The sequence below is a fragment of the Calidris pugnax genome, unplaced genomic scaffold (assembly GCF_001431845.1).
Source record: "Calidris pugnax isolate Ruff unplaced genomic scaffold, ASM143184v1 scaffold178, whole genome shotgun sequence".
NCBI lineage: Eukaryota > Metazoa > Chordata > Aves > Charadriiformes > Scolopacidae > Calidris > Calidris pugnax.
Window position 1 is genome coordinate 2116235 of NW_015090986.1, and position 14659 is coordinate 2130893.

General features: G+C 37.9%; 1 protein-coding gene across 5 annotated transcripts in view; it reads left to right on the forward strand.

Annotated features, from left to right (window-relative positions):
- JAK2 (Janus kinase 2) overlaps window positions 1–14659 on the forward strand; it is a 95002-nt gene that overhangs the window by 19728 nt on the left and 60615 nt on the right. Inside the window, exon 1 of one of the 5 annotated variants that reach the window (XM_014953928.1) lies at window positions 12089–12110. The exons of 3 other annotated variants lie outside the window; for them this stretch is intronic. The gene's annotated coding sequence lies outside the window, so the exon portion shown is untranslated. Of the gene's footprint in view, window positions 1–12088; window positions 12111–13944; window positions 13984–14659 lie in introns of those variants that run through there. One more of the 5 variants, XM_014953927.1, reaches the window with a different exon arrangement.

Genomic DNA, 14659 nt, shown 5'->3' on the forward strand with positions numbered 1-14659 from the left:
TATGAAGTTATTCCTCTCTAATGGCTTGTCTTCCTTATGTGATGCAAGGACTGCTTATGGTAGGTGTTTTCTTTGTGACCGAAAATACCTGCCAGATGTGCTGCTTTGAGTTTGATTTCATGACTTGGAAGTTGACTTGTTAAGTGGCTGATAATGACTGTGTGTCTTCTAAGTTAGCTAGGTTACTATGATACTCTTTCCCTTTTGGGTCACAGAAAAAGCAGATTGCCTAGTCTGAATGATAAGAGGAAAAAATTGTAGAAAGTGACAGGAAAAGATGGAAAGAGGAAACACTAGAAAAGAAAGAGGAAATTAGGAATGATGTGGGATCTTAAGGTTAATAATTTGGGGAAAAAAAAGGTATCTCTAACTTAGTGCTAGGATTGAATATCTTCTGGTCTGATGATTTTCGTGTTTGAAGGCCGGAGGGATTTTCAGAACTGTCAGACATGCCTAACGCCCATCTAAATCAATTAATCATTTGAGTGATTTTTGTATTCTAATTCAGCTAACTTGCACCCTTGCAAACCTCTGAAAACATGGCAGAAGTTGGCCAGAACATTACAGAGCCCAAGTCTGTGTCATACAATTGAGAAGAGAGGTGAATATCCATCTGGAGTACTAATCTAGTGGATAGAATCGCCTGCCTGCATATTGCTACAAAGCATGTTACTGGCATTTTTTTGTTCCCACCAACCTACCCTAGTGATGATTTCAATACTAAGTCATCTTTATCCTGAGTCTAATAATAATTTTGGGTGAGAAATGAATTAATCTGATAGTGGTGACAGAGGCCTTGAGTCTTGCAGGTATAAAAGAACTATAATATTCACTGTTTTTCTTTTTTTTGCTAAAAGATAACTGTAATACCATGTACGATTCTTAAGAATCTGTTCCCTTTTTAAAGTTAGATTATCAAAATCAGTTCAGTCCCATTCCGTGTACTTCATTGTGCATGTTTTGTATATTTCAGATATTTGTTTGAATTTTAAACTTAGTTTGCCAAATGCTGTAATTCTTCTGTATCAGAAAATTGGATTAAAAAGTTGAATCTAATTTTCAAATTAGAAATATCCAAATAGGAGTGCATTAACTTGTATTTTTCCCTGTCTTCATTCTTTGTAAGCAGGAAAACAGATACATTTTGGAAACTTGGTAGTGCTCAGATATGTATTGCTGGTCTCAAAAGGCCAGTCATCATCATCTGCCTTAGAACTGAATGTTTCATGCAGTTGAAACTATTTTGTTTCAACTGCATGAAAGGAGGAAAAAAAAAAAAAAGAAAAAGAAGAGCATGGTTGGTAGGAAACAGATATTTCAAGGTGTTGTAGAAGTATATGTGGCCATTCATATGTGTTTAGAACAAAAATAAGTGTTTGTCATCTTAAATGTTCACATAAAAATGTTCAGTTCACCCTGGTGTTAGTATTTATCACTTCAGCAGGAAAGCATCATTGTAAAGTCAAATAATTAAAGAGAATGGATTGATTTATATGTGATGGAGAAAACAGTAACTCTCATGCAGTTGTGTCTGTCCTACAAGACTTCCCTAAGCCTATTACATAGCTTCAGTTGTGCAGTATTTTCCTTATAATTTATTTTCCTAGGTATAATCAATGTTTGTTCAACTTCTCAGAAGTTCTAAACTTGACTGAGGACTCTGCATAGGCAATATACAAATGCAGAAACGAAAAGTTGGTCCAGACTCTGCACAAAGACAGTATACAGCAAATATAGCCCGATAAGTGGGAAGGACAAGGGGTCAATAATGGTCAAGTTGACAGGAAGCACTTCAACATCGTAGTCTTTCTTTTACTTTTTTGGGGTGTAGGGGTCAGAATCTTAAGATGGAAACAATGCAAATGTATCGCAGGTATGATGGATGTTTCATGGAGATTGCTTCTAGGCAAGAGAAGCAGTATGGAAGAGTTCGAACAGTAATTGGGACAAGGAGAGTGGGATTTTCCATTGGGCTGGTGGGGAATGGATGGGAAACGGAAACTGCCTGTGAAGATGAAAAAATAGAACAAGAGGAAAGAATGATCAAGGTCAGAAAATTAAATGGAAGTAGTGGAAATGAAGGGATCAAAGGATGGGATCGGACAGACCTGTCAATTTGTGACATCTTCAATTAAAGGAAAAGTAATGGAAGGAAAAACACGGTGAGAAGGGTGGAGAGGCAACACCACTTAGCAGAAGTGGGAAGAACCTGGGACAGGAAGAAGCTGAGACAGAAGAATGGAGTCTAAAGTGCAAGTTAGGCAGCATGGGATTCAGTTATGCTGGAGAGAACATCCTTTTCCTAGTAAAATCGCAATGTTAGAGAAGAATCATATGTACTGGAAGTTCAGGCTCATCAGTTACAAGGTGATTCTCAGCTTGAGTGGAAACAAGCTCTTGGAGATGCTGAAGTGGGGTGAAATGAAGATGGAGTGAGAGCAGATGTGAGGATGGGCAGAAAAGAGGTGACAGAAACTAAGGGGTGAGTGGAGAGATTCAATAGTCATGGGAGTATACTGAGAAAAGAACAGAAAGGAAATCAAATGAGAGGTGGCCAGTGCTGATGAAGGAAGGTTGTGGATGGGTGACAGGTAGGACTGTGGGGCTGAAAATTGTAGAGGAGAGGTGAATTATCAGAGAGCAGAATGTTGTTTGATGGAGGTCCTTTGGGAGTATTAATACGTTCTTTGGCTCAGTGGGAGATGAGACAAAGACAGGAATGCAACAAAGGCTAGTGAAGGGTCAGAAGTTGAAGTTTTCTGAGCTGTGAGGAGAGCTAGAGAGGCCCGTTTGTTTAGGGATGAGGGCATTACGATAAGGAATTGAAATCAGTGAAAGCTGAGGAGGAGGAAGGATGCGTATTATGACAGGTCCTAAGAGTAGGGCATAGGGCATTGTACAGAAACATAAAAATCTCTTCTGTCTACTGTAATGAGCCCAACAGAATGCTGATTTGGTTTATTTGTTTTAAATAGAAGTGATTGTATTAACAATTTTGCATAAACAATGAATTGGGAACATTCAGATATTCACTATAGTCATGGTGTGATTAGGCAGTCCAAATTAATTTAATCCATCATCTGGCAATGTGAAATGCATTAACTTATTTGACTTTGTTTCAAAAATACGGTGAAGGGTTTTTTTTATTCTCCTTTTAAAAGATTTTATATGTTAGAACCAGATGATGTATAATACTGCCAATCAGTCACTTTTCACTTAGAACTGACTTAAGAAAATGAAATATTGTAGTGGCTTTCCTCCCTTGTACACTACGCCAACTCTTTTTTTTTTTTTTTTCTTTTCTTTTTCCTGCCAATATCTTTCTTCTGCCAAGCAGTTAAAGCTCTTTACTTGTTACACATTGCTGGTCTTGAAAAGTGCCAAAACACTGCTGTAGGCTTTTGGCAGTGACATACGAATTATATTGCTGGGAAAAGGATTAAAGATACAAGGTAATATGGGGAAAGAATAATGACTGAACTGCTCAAATAAAACACCTTTGATGTAGAAAGTCTGACTGTTCTAAAATTGGGAAAGAAGGAGAGGAGTAGAATTTGAGAAGGCAATCCCTGCAAATGATTAAATACCTTTTTTTTTTTTTAATCACAGGTAAGAGATTTTTTGAAGACAGGAATACAAGGAAGTCTTGAATGTGATATTAACAAGGACTACAATAGTTGCACTGTAAAGAGCCTGTGATCAACGAACAAGTACTTGTTTCTGCCTCTTTCTAGGTGTTGTTTCTAACGAACACGAAGGTGATTTTGTATTCATCCTGCTTAAGACATTTGTGATAATCAAATCAGTGTGAAACTACACTGGGGGAGGCTTATCCTATTCCTAAGCTTTTTCCTGGGCACGCTTTCTTGGCCACTGTTAGAAGAACAGCGGGATGTGACTTTGGTCTGATCCTGTATGCCTGTTCTGAAGCAAGTGAACAAACAAATGGCTTCAAAAAAACTGTACTGGGAGAGAATTAACTCTCAAAATCACGTTCTCATGTTGTAGTTTACGTGCAGAATTAAGTACAAATAACAGAATTGTTCTGTGCTTTCTGTTTGAAAAGCAAAACCAGTCTGAAATCACACAATGTGCTAAACATTTGAGGCTGGCGGAGGAAGGACCTCTACCTTTTGGTCTTATGGGTCACTCTGAAACATGCTCACTGGATCTCTGCCAGTAAGAAAAAGGTGTGATTAGAGTGGAATGCTCAGAAAAGCAAAAAATGACTAAGTGTATGGAGTATGCTTTGTGTACATTACACCTCAAAACTGCTATAAATATATGTTCATAAAGAAATAAAAGAACCTTAGTTACTATGGCTAAATTCTCTAGAGATGTTTAAAAACGGGCTGGATTTACAGATGTTCAGAATGGTTTTTATATAGCAGTTTGAGGAAAAGGAGAAATGAATGCTTCATATAGCTCAAAGAAAGGGAAGTGATAGGCTAATGAAGAACTGTTTCGTAACTAGTGAGTGTGAAGAATTGAGCCTTTCTTTCATTGTTCATCAGATATCATGAAGTGTAGGTATTCTAGAAATATTTACTTCAGGAGAGAAAGCACTGCTGATTATGAGGATCAAGAGACATTAAAGACAGGACAATGGGGCTCATATGGAAGGAAGCAAATATTTAAGAGTTCAGCTTTTGAATCAAGAAACATACATGTTCTGAGTGTTCAATGAAAAACATTGAAAGGAACATGGTTAGGCAATGGCTGTAGTGTAGAATGCATGCAACAAGATAGCTTTTTGATGATGTCTGTCCAAAATATATAGCCCATGTTTGTTATCTTTGTTGGTAAGTTCACATACTTGAAAATTACATAGTCATAAGCACTAATAAATTTCTCTCATACTGGTAGTAGAGACTCAGTCTATTAGAGGTTTTGTTAAAAGCAACATCTAGAGAAGTAATAATTAGTAATAATTATGAATTCATTAGGCATCATTCTGCTAGTTCATCTTCCTCTGCAGTTGACAGCTGAATCTGGGCAGTAGTGAGTAAGAAATTCACGTCACATACTGGTGATGGAAGGGAAATTAAATTCTTCAAACTCATCACACTGGTAGTCTAGGGAAACTGTTAATAATCACAAAATTATTTGTGATGGACTGTCTCCTGCTGTGATACCTACTGATCCTAAAAACTACATACTATTAATTAAAAAAAAGACCCACACTAGTCTTGCAATTTAGGCAAAGGCTTGAAGTAAAAAGGCAGTCACCATCTTTATTTTTAGTTCTTTCCAAAGACTAAAAGGAGGTTGTAGAGAGGTGGGTGTTGGCCTCTTCTCCCAAGTGAATAATGACAGGACCAGAGGAAATGGTCTGAAGTTGCGGCGGGAGCGGTTTAGATTAGATTTTAGGAAGAATTCCTTTCCTCAGAGGGCGGTCAAGCACTGGAAGAGCCTGCCAGGGAGGTGGTGGAGTCACCATCCCTGTAGGTATTTAAGAAACGTGTAGATATGGTTCTTCAGGGCATGCTCTAGTGACCAAAATTATTGGTTTGTGGGTGGGTGTGATGTGGTGGGGTGTTGTGTTTTTTGTTTTGTTGTTGGTGTGTTTGGGTTTTTTTGTTAAAGGTTGGACTCGATGATCTCAGAGGTCCCTTCCAACCACGGTGATTCTGTGGTTCTGTAAAAAACTACTTGAAGGCAGTTACCTATCTCTAATTTTCCATAAATGTATCGTAATATATTATGGTAATGGTATGTAAAGCAGCTGTGGGAAGCAAATGTACTAGAAGTTCATTTAATTAACTTTGACAGCTGCTTCAGTGAATAGGTAAAACATAATACACCATCCATGTGGGAGGGTTTGCTCTGTTGGGTATCATACAACCCATCTCAAACCTAAATGAATGGGGCAGCTGGGGAGTCAGGCAGAAAGACCAGCGTTAACGTAACATTGACGGGTATGGACCAGCTAATTGTTCTGCCCTTGCTTTTAGTGCTTCCGAACATCCAGGTTTCTTTCTCCTCACTCTGTGCTTGGACCTCTTGAACTTCTGTACGGTGGGAAAGCATTCAGACTCGCATCACAAAAACAGGGTGTATTTAGCTGGGGAGGGGGGAAAGCCCTGTGGCAAGAAAGCAGGAAATGACAAGCTGCTTCATAAAGCTTTCCGGGAGCTGATTGTCCATCAAGACCACCAGCAAATAGGGCACTGAAACTCATAGTACTGATTGCATGTCTGGCTAGGGAGAAAATTGGCTGATGTTGATGTATTTCATACACCTTGTCCAAGATTTATGTAGAATCACTAGAATAGTTGGCACACCTTACTGAAGCCTGTTGGTATTGAGATTGGGTGTTTTAAAAGCTCTGTGGAAAACTAGGTAATTTCTAGTGTTCAGGAAGAAGGAAAACTGATTTATCTGAGCAGATGTTTGCATAGACTACTCAAGAAGATCTTGAACAGCTATGAAATCCACAGATTGAGCTGGCGGGCTATGCGGAACCATTTCTTCAGTTCTGTCCTGTATGCACTTGGGAGACAGCCAGATGCTTATTATCACTTGTAGATTGGCTCATTGTATATTCCAGGTGATAAGGAAATAGCACAGCTACTTCCCTTTGTTTCTGATCTGCTTGAGAGTGGCAGACCACAGGGTATCTGGCTGGAACCACAGTGATTCCTCGCTCTTCTGGAGGAGCATGTTGCTACGGGTGCTGACTGTTCTGGTTTCATTCAGTAAGGCTAGTTGGCTCCGCAACAGGTAATGTTTGGAAATAGTTAACACTCTAAACATTCCTTATTCTATCATTGGGAATACATGTAGCATGTCCTCTTATCCCATGCTGGCTCAAGTTTATTGAGAAATAACAGTACTTACACTGGTATTTTTACAGACTGTACAAACAATGAGAAGGTTCAAAAGATGATTGGACATCTGTGTTAACTTGGTCTTGCTCAAGTGCTCTTCTGAAAGACTCCTTAAGCCTGCTTTTTTTTTTTTCTCCTATGAATCACTGCCAGTGTTTGTGTTTGGGTTTTTTTTTCCCTCTAAAGAACTTTTCTCCCATTTGCTCTTTTTGTCTGTTTAAAATATGATCCTATAGCTTTCATTTGTTCTGCCTTCATAAGAAAAGAGATTGGCAAATGTCAGCAACAGGAAGGTGGCACTTGTAATTTTAGTGCTTGAAGGCATTAGCTGCCTTTGAGGTGTCTCCCAAATGACTGAAATCCTTGGCTTAGAGATCCTAATCACCACCTCCTGAGGCTCAGCAGTGTTACTGAATCCTCCTCCATCAGCTTTCTCCAGCACTCTAAGGGAATAAGTAAATGTTGTTTGGAGAGTGATAGAAGAAATATGTGAATAGGATTAAAACAATTGTTTCTCCTTCCTTTCAGAAACGAGAGGGAGTAAAAAACCCACCCAACCAGCTGTGGTATATTTTTACCAGCAGCTATTCCTGCTTCTTATTTCTGCTTACCTGTAGCTATGATTTGGACACCATGGGAATGGAAAATGAATGAATTTTTTATCATGTGGTATGGGATGTGATACTTAGCATGTGCTCTCAGCATCTGATTTGGTAGTCTGGAGATGCTGGGAAGACTCATGGAACCTAAAGGAACTGGGAAAGGAGAGTCCTTGGTGGGGAGTCACATAGAATTGGTTTACTTGGGTGCGTTTGGGACCTGATTAGAAAAGATGGTATTTGCCAGAGATGAGAGGGGAATGAAAGAGTCCTCTGTACTCTCTCTTACAAGGCAGGAATGTAGGGGTGCAGAAGATAAAGTAGGACAAATAGCTACTGTTTTCATTATTTCTGTCCCGTGTGTGACTCAGTGTGCTATCTCCAACTTCCACTTGAACAGAGGCTCCTGCTTTTACTTCACTCCTTTCCTATTGTGGAGTATCTCATCCCTCTGGTGACTGTCACTGCCTCCCAGCAAATCATCATTGTGACAAGGTATTTTCTTCTCAGGAGTAGCATAGACTTCTTTCCAAGTTTTCTTTTGTGTTCAGTTACATTTCCAAAGGTTAAAATGAAACAGAATGCTTTGGCAGAAGTTGATTGTGGCAGGATGCCTTCATTTCCTTCCTCTTTTTGGATTTTTCTAGGAATCAAATGGAGTTCAGACTTCTGTTCATGTTCAGTAGTTGCTCTGTATTTTCCTGTACCTATTGAGATCAAGCAGGTTCCAAACAGCTAGGTTTTTTCTATTGCTTATGCACAATCACTTGTTTCACCTTGTGTGTACTGAGGTTATGCCTGCCCAGCAATCCACTAACTTCTAATTAGTTTTAAACAATTTTACTTACTCTTTAATTAAACAAGGTGAAGTAAATGCTAGGTAACTGAGATTATTTCAGTTAAAATTTGAACCTGCTTCCATACCCAGTTGTGGGTGGGAGGTGAGAGAGGAGAATTTCTCTCTATTAGAGGAATTGATGGGGAGGAAGAATGGGGGTGGGGAAAGACGAAAAGCAGCTGTCTTTTGAGACATTTGGGCTCAGTGTTGCCATACGAATCTGTGCTTTGACCTAATAATGCATTCCAGACTTAAGGACTATTCAAGCAACATCCAGGTTTTAAAGTAAGGCGTTCTCAAATCTTTGCAGAAGATACCCCATTCTGCTCTGTCAGTTTCTGATATCTGTCATCCTGTTCTCTTTTCTCTCTTGACTTTTTTTTTTTTTTCCCCTTACGGTTTTACTTCTTTTTCCTGTTGCCCACTGTTTTTTCTTCTTTCTGTCAGGGACAAAACACATAAAATGTGACTCAGTTGCTGTGCATACATTACTAAGCAGGACATAGTCTGAGAGAGGGGTATTTCACTTTAGGAAGTTTCCACATCAAATGAGATGTAATCCTTCACCAGAAGATTAATCCTTCCATTAACACTGGCTTGCTGTCAACAAAAGCATGTGGCTGGTAAGAGGAGGCGCAAAGGAAGACTCCGTTATGCTCTACCACTTACGTTATTTTGGGTTTAAGGGGTCTCCTTCAAAGGGGTCATCCTTTATTGATTATGAGAGTCATCAAACTACCTTAACTTACTTTCTCAAAAAGAAACTGATATACTACGTCTTGCAATTCTGTCTATCTGAAGTGACCGGCAGGATCTGTCCCAGCTTATATATGTATATATGTCCCAGCTTTACATTGTAGTCATTGTGATGTATGCTGCTTATGCCAGTAGGTTGATGATATTGAGTGTTAAATGATGCTATTGTCTATGAACAGTTTTCAGGGGAGCAGGAGGTGAAGCAACTGCTAAATGAGATTAATTTTTCTTTTAGAACCCATCAGTCCTGAGCCCATTTCTGTGAACTTGCTTTATTTACTGCTTAGAATAATGCTGAGGCATTAAGTCCACATAGTAATGGCATTTAGACTGGATCAGTACCACAGAGCCGCTAAGAATCGTGTTTCTCTTGAAGGCATGGAGGGTGTCTTGGTCACCTGTGAGGTACTGAACAGTACACCCCCAGGCTTTGATAGAGATACAGTAGTATCATGTTTGTTACTTTTTTACTGAACTCTTTAGAGTAATTGAGAATGGAAATCTTAAACAGTTTGCAGAATCATTGCGTTGTGGTATTTTGAGACATGTTAAATAGAAGGCATCCATGTCTTTCCCTCTTAATGCCTTTTTTTTTGCCTTAGTATGTTTTGTTTTTTTCTTGCACATGCCCTTTGTATTGAATTCTGTGTGTTCAGGAGAGTTTCTTTTTCTTTCCCAGCCTGAGGTTTCCTCTGTATACTAAAACTGAAAAATGAAACTGAGACACTGTGTATGGGGAGAGTTATGGTAAGGGCTGAATGTTTAAGCAGTTTGGAGAGTTCAACAGTACTTCCTTTATGGTGTTACTTAATTTTTCAACTGTTTACCTTCCTTGAAACTAATTATGAGGTAGTTCTTTCTTTACAATGAAATTTGTTCTAGTAATTATTTTGTGAAACAAAGAATTGTGTTTGTAATTGATCTACCTGTGGCTCACAGCTTGAGCTTAGGCAAAGAGTTGAGGCCCTTGTACTTACGTTACATCTGGAAAATAAGAAAGGTGGCAATGTTTTATGTAAAGCACCCTAGTACTGAAGGGCAATGCAAAGTGAAAATAAGAAGATTACTATGCACAGTTATAGAGTTGTGCAAATAGGTAAAGATTGCCTAGAACGGTAGAAATAATCTGATGCCACTGAGGCTAAGTTTGTCACTGACAGACACATGCTCTGTTTTCTACAGCAACGCTGCATTGTGGGGTTTTGTTTTAAATTAAATCTGATATTGAAGAATGCTATCAGTGATCTAAAAAATTAAGGCCATGTTATTTGGGTGGGTTATTTTACATTTCTTTTTGTTTGTGTGCCAGTCAGAGGGATGTAATTGCACTGTGACCTTATTTGCTTTACCAAAATGGAACTCAATTCAGTTATTATTTGATGAATTGGCAGACAACTATCATAATGTTTAGTTTGGATCTATGTGTGGGTGGACTGTTTCTTGCATGTTCTAGTGGTCAAAGTCCTTACTATGTACCAATTAAGAAAAAAAAATTATTTAAAAGATCGTTTACTGGTGGGGGAGCAGATGCGGTGAATGCTTAAGGGCAGGAGGTGGTAGAGGGATATCCATTTATAGATACTGGAATGCCTACTCAGAAGTGGTCCATTCAGATATTTTTAATTCCTATTTAGGATTTTTAATTGCATTTAGTATGCTAATTGGAATATACATTTAACAAATCCAGTAACTAATAACATTTTTAGTAATTTGTTGTTTTTTAGGGTGTGTCTTAGGAGCTCAAAACATGCATAAAGAGAGAAGAGACAATGGGGTGTTTTAAACTTCTAGCTGATTTCAGTGGGTCTCAGCAATTTGTCTTATACCTGGGAATGTATGCACAAAAACTCTTGGAGTAATCAGTTGGAGTGTAGCTTGCGAGTTACAAAAAGCTTGGCTGCAGTATACTTTCACTTTGATCCAGCTTATCCAATTAAAAATAATTCAGTGAAATAAAGTCTCAAAGACTCTGCAATATCTGTAAGAGGCATTTTGGGGGCGCTAGCTGGGTTTTTCATTGTATCATGGTCGCAACTTGTTTTTGTCATCTTGTTAGGCACATGTGAAGTTGTGTGGAACACTAAATCTTTTTCTGTTTTGCCTTGGGAAGCAGTTCTAAAGGTCCATGAAAGTCAACTCCTTTGCAGCAGATTGTTCCAAATCCTGACAGAGAGCTCTGAAATTCTTAGTTTGGCAAAGCCAAGGTGAATCTGCAAATAAGTATGTATAATATGCTGGAAAGTTCTGTAGAAAACTGAGGTGGTTTGTAAGTATGAGATTTAGGAAAAAGTCCATCTTGTTCTGTTATTTAAAGAATAAGAGTATCCTAAATTTTGAACAAATCACCTTATGTAGACTTGAATGTTCCCTCCAAAAGTGGAAGGGAAAATACCGCCTTTAGGCAGGATTGAAGCAGTATCATTTCTGACTTGGAGTGGGGTCTGGCAGGAAGAACTGATGTGCCTTGGTTTGACTTACTGAGTGGATACATCCTCAGAACTTTCCATCCTCAGAACTTTCTTTAGAGTAGTGGAAACTCAACTGAAATTGAAATGTCGATGAAAGCCCTAGACTTAAGGGCTCAGAGGCAAAGCTTGTGTTGGAATTTGACTTACGTAATGAGAAATTTGAGTGGTTTAAGTTTTTTCTACTTCTTTGTTGTCAGATAGGCTTTTAGGAATAGTTGAATAATTGTTCAGTGGGAATTTTATAATGTAACTTTTTTGTAAATTACCTATCAGTTTTAAAATACTGTCATGCTATCAGTTTTTTATCTTTATTTTATAATGGCTTCTCATAAAGGAGTTGATAAAAGCACAATCTACAGAAGCACATTTTGAAATCCAGAAAAGAACACTCTATCTTCTTATCTGATCTTCTGTATATCATAGACCAGTTACATTTTGGCTTTCCTCCTCCACCAAGTTCAGTAACATGGGTTTATCTTAAGCCTATTTCACAACACGCATCTTCTCTTGGTGTTTTAAAACAAAGAAATACAAAATTTACTGCTTTCTTGACTGTTTGTTCCAGTAGTATCGTATTCTTGTTTCTGAGCGAGAGAAAAAAAAGTTGCATTTCAAATAGGTATTTATTCTACAGCACTGTTTTTCCATTGGGGTTTTTGGGGGTTTTGGCAGGATTTTTTTTGTGTGTTTTGGTTTTTCTTTTAAATTCTATGTCAGGTAGTCTGCTGGAGCTTTTTGACCTATTGGGGCACAATTCACATGCTCTTTTTTCTGAATTTCCTTATGCTTTTTTAGGATATAACACCAAGAATAATGAAAAAAGTTTTGTGTCATGCGTACTTAAGAACTTGGGGAAATATGCAATATGAATAGAGGGAGTTCTTTCTAAGTGTATCTTAATGAGGAGTAGTTACTTTGTCATTACAAGTACAACATACAATTGCATAATCATACTCAAAACAGCATTCTGTAAGTACTGGATACACATAATGATAATTTGACTGTTTTGGAGGGGGAGCGCCAGTCTCTTTTTTTCTTTTTTCTTTTTTTTTGTTATTAAACAGACAAGAGAACACAATATTTGAAATGTTACATTGTGAAGACATGGTTGTCTCCACTAAATATTCCTTTTTCCCTGTCATTTTCATTAGAGTTTTGCAGAATCACCACTAATGGTACATTTTATGACGAACCTTTGTTTACTTTCAGAGTGCTGGGTTTTTTGGCTTCCATTTTTTTCTGACAATCTGTGTTTATAGAGATAACATGATCTTGGCAAAGCATGTAGTGCTGTATCTTTGCAAAAGCTGGCTGGTGTTTCAGATAGGGAGCAAGTGGAAAGCTCTCAAGCCATTGATGATTAAGGAAGCATTAAGTAAACTATCAAGCAAGTACATTTTCCTGAATTATGAAGATAAAATGTCAACATTGCTATCATAAATTATTCAACAATATGAACAAAATAGGGTTTAAAAAAAGAATGTGTTCCTTTATTTGAAATACTTCAACCCTTCTATAAAAGAATGATAGAAACTGCTATATTTATATATTTTGTAATTGAACTCTAAATCATTATTTGATAGGCTTGTGAATGTATTTATATAGTTTTGCTTCTTAAAGTATTAGTATTAAACTTCCATTTACAGAATCACTTGATTTCAAATATTTCTGTGGCACTGTCTCACAAGATTGTTGCTTGGATGTCTTGGAGGGTCTTTTTCGTGCTCTGTTGCATTGCACTATGTCACCAAGCCCTGATTCTGTAAGGATTTATAAATGTGATTTAGTTTGTCCACAATGCCCATTTGCTGCTTTGTTGAATCTGTTGATCTAAGTTGGGGTGCAAGGAGGGAGGTGTTGTGGGTTTTCTTTTCGGCTTTTTTGTTGTTTTCCTTAAGGTAGATTTTCTTACTAGCTGGTTTACAACTTCAGACTCTCATCTTGCCTAGGTTTTTAGCTGCTCCTGCAGTACCACAGAAAACTTTATTTATGTAGATTGCATTGTATGAAATTACATTTAATACAAACAAAGGTAATTCAAAGTTAAACACTTCTAAATAATGTTAGTGTTCCAGGTTTCTGTAATTGATGTGTTATCGTAAAGAGCTAGCTTTGTTTCTTCTACGAAACTTTTAAGTACATTTCCAAAGGTGATGGGGGTGGGGGAATCAACAGCAAAATTCCCTAAAAACCTTTGCACCTTGAGGAGGGAATTCATACATGAAGTTTGCATCAGGTGTGGCCTATTGATACACAATTTCGAAGTGGAAGTTGAAAAAGCAGGCTTGGCTGAAGATGAAAAAAGTCATTCTGGACAGTCCAAAGGAGGCATTGGCATGTGTTGCTCTTGGCTGTTCCGTAGAGATTGCTGATTCACTCTGACTTAAATGTTATCCTGTTTACATTCTGACAGTTATTTCTGCATAGGGCTAATTTGTTGAAGCACAAGTTTTCAGATTCTCTTCAGATAGTCTGAAAGCTGGGATTAAGGGGTAAGGGGTTAACTTCATTCATCCAGATGTTTTCACATTTTTTATGCCTCTGTCTCAGATTTACAAGTCTTTCCCTCCCCCACATTTTTCACTGAAAAATGTTACAGGAAACAAGGTCATGTGTGTTTTATCATGTAGCACATTATGCAATGTTCTTGTCTAAGACCACTTTACCCTTTGCTGTTGTCAGGTGGTGAAAACAGGGAGAGGAAAGAAACCAGAAAACCCACAGAAGTGGGTACAGCAGTGGAGACATCTTAGAATATTGTGAAGAACGTAGTGGATGTGTTTTTGTTTTATCTTTTGTGGGCAGAAAACGTGGCTGGGATTGTGATTATATTCTCCATAGTACTTTACCCTGTATGGTAAAGTGTGAAACTGTACTTCTAAACTCTAAAGGTAGAGATTTAGAAGTTTGGCAGATTAGTCTCCGTCATGATACTCCAGTTGCATCAACTAGACACACCTTTTCATCTAGAACAATATAGCAAAAAAGGCATAGCAATACCACTCTGCAAGTATTTGTCAGTATACATGAGGTGATGGCATATTACCTTAATCTGTTTTTGAGGTTTGAGTTTTCTCTTAAGCTATTCTGATATTTGGCCAGTAATCGGGATCTATCTATACTCAATTAATTCTTTTTTTCCCCTCTTTTTTTTTTTTTTTTTTTTTG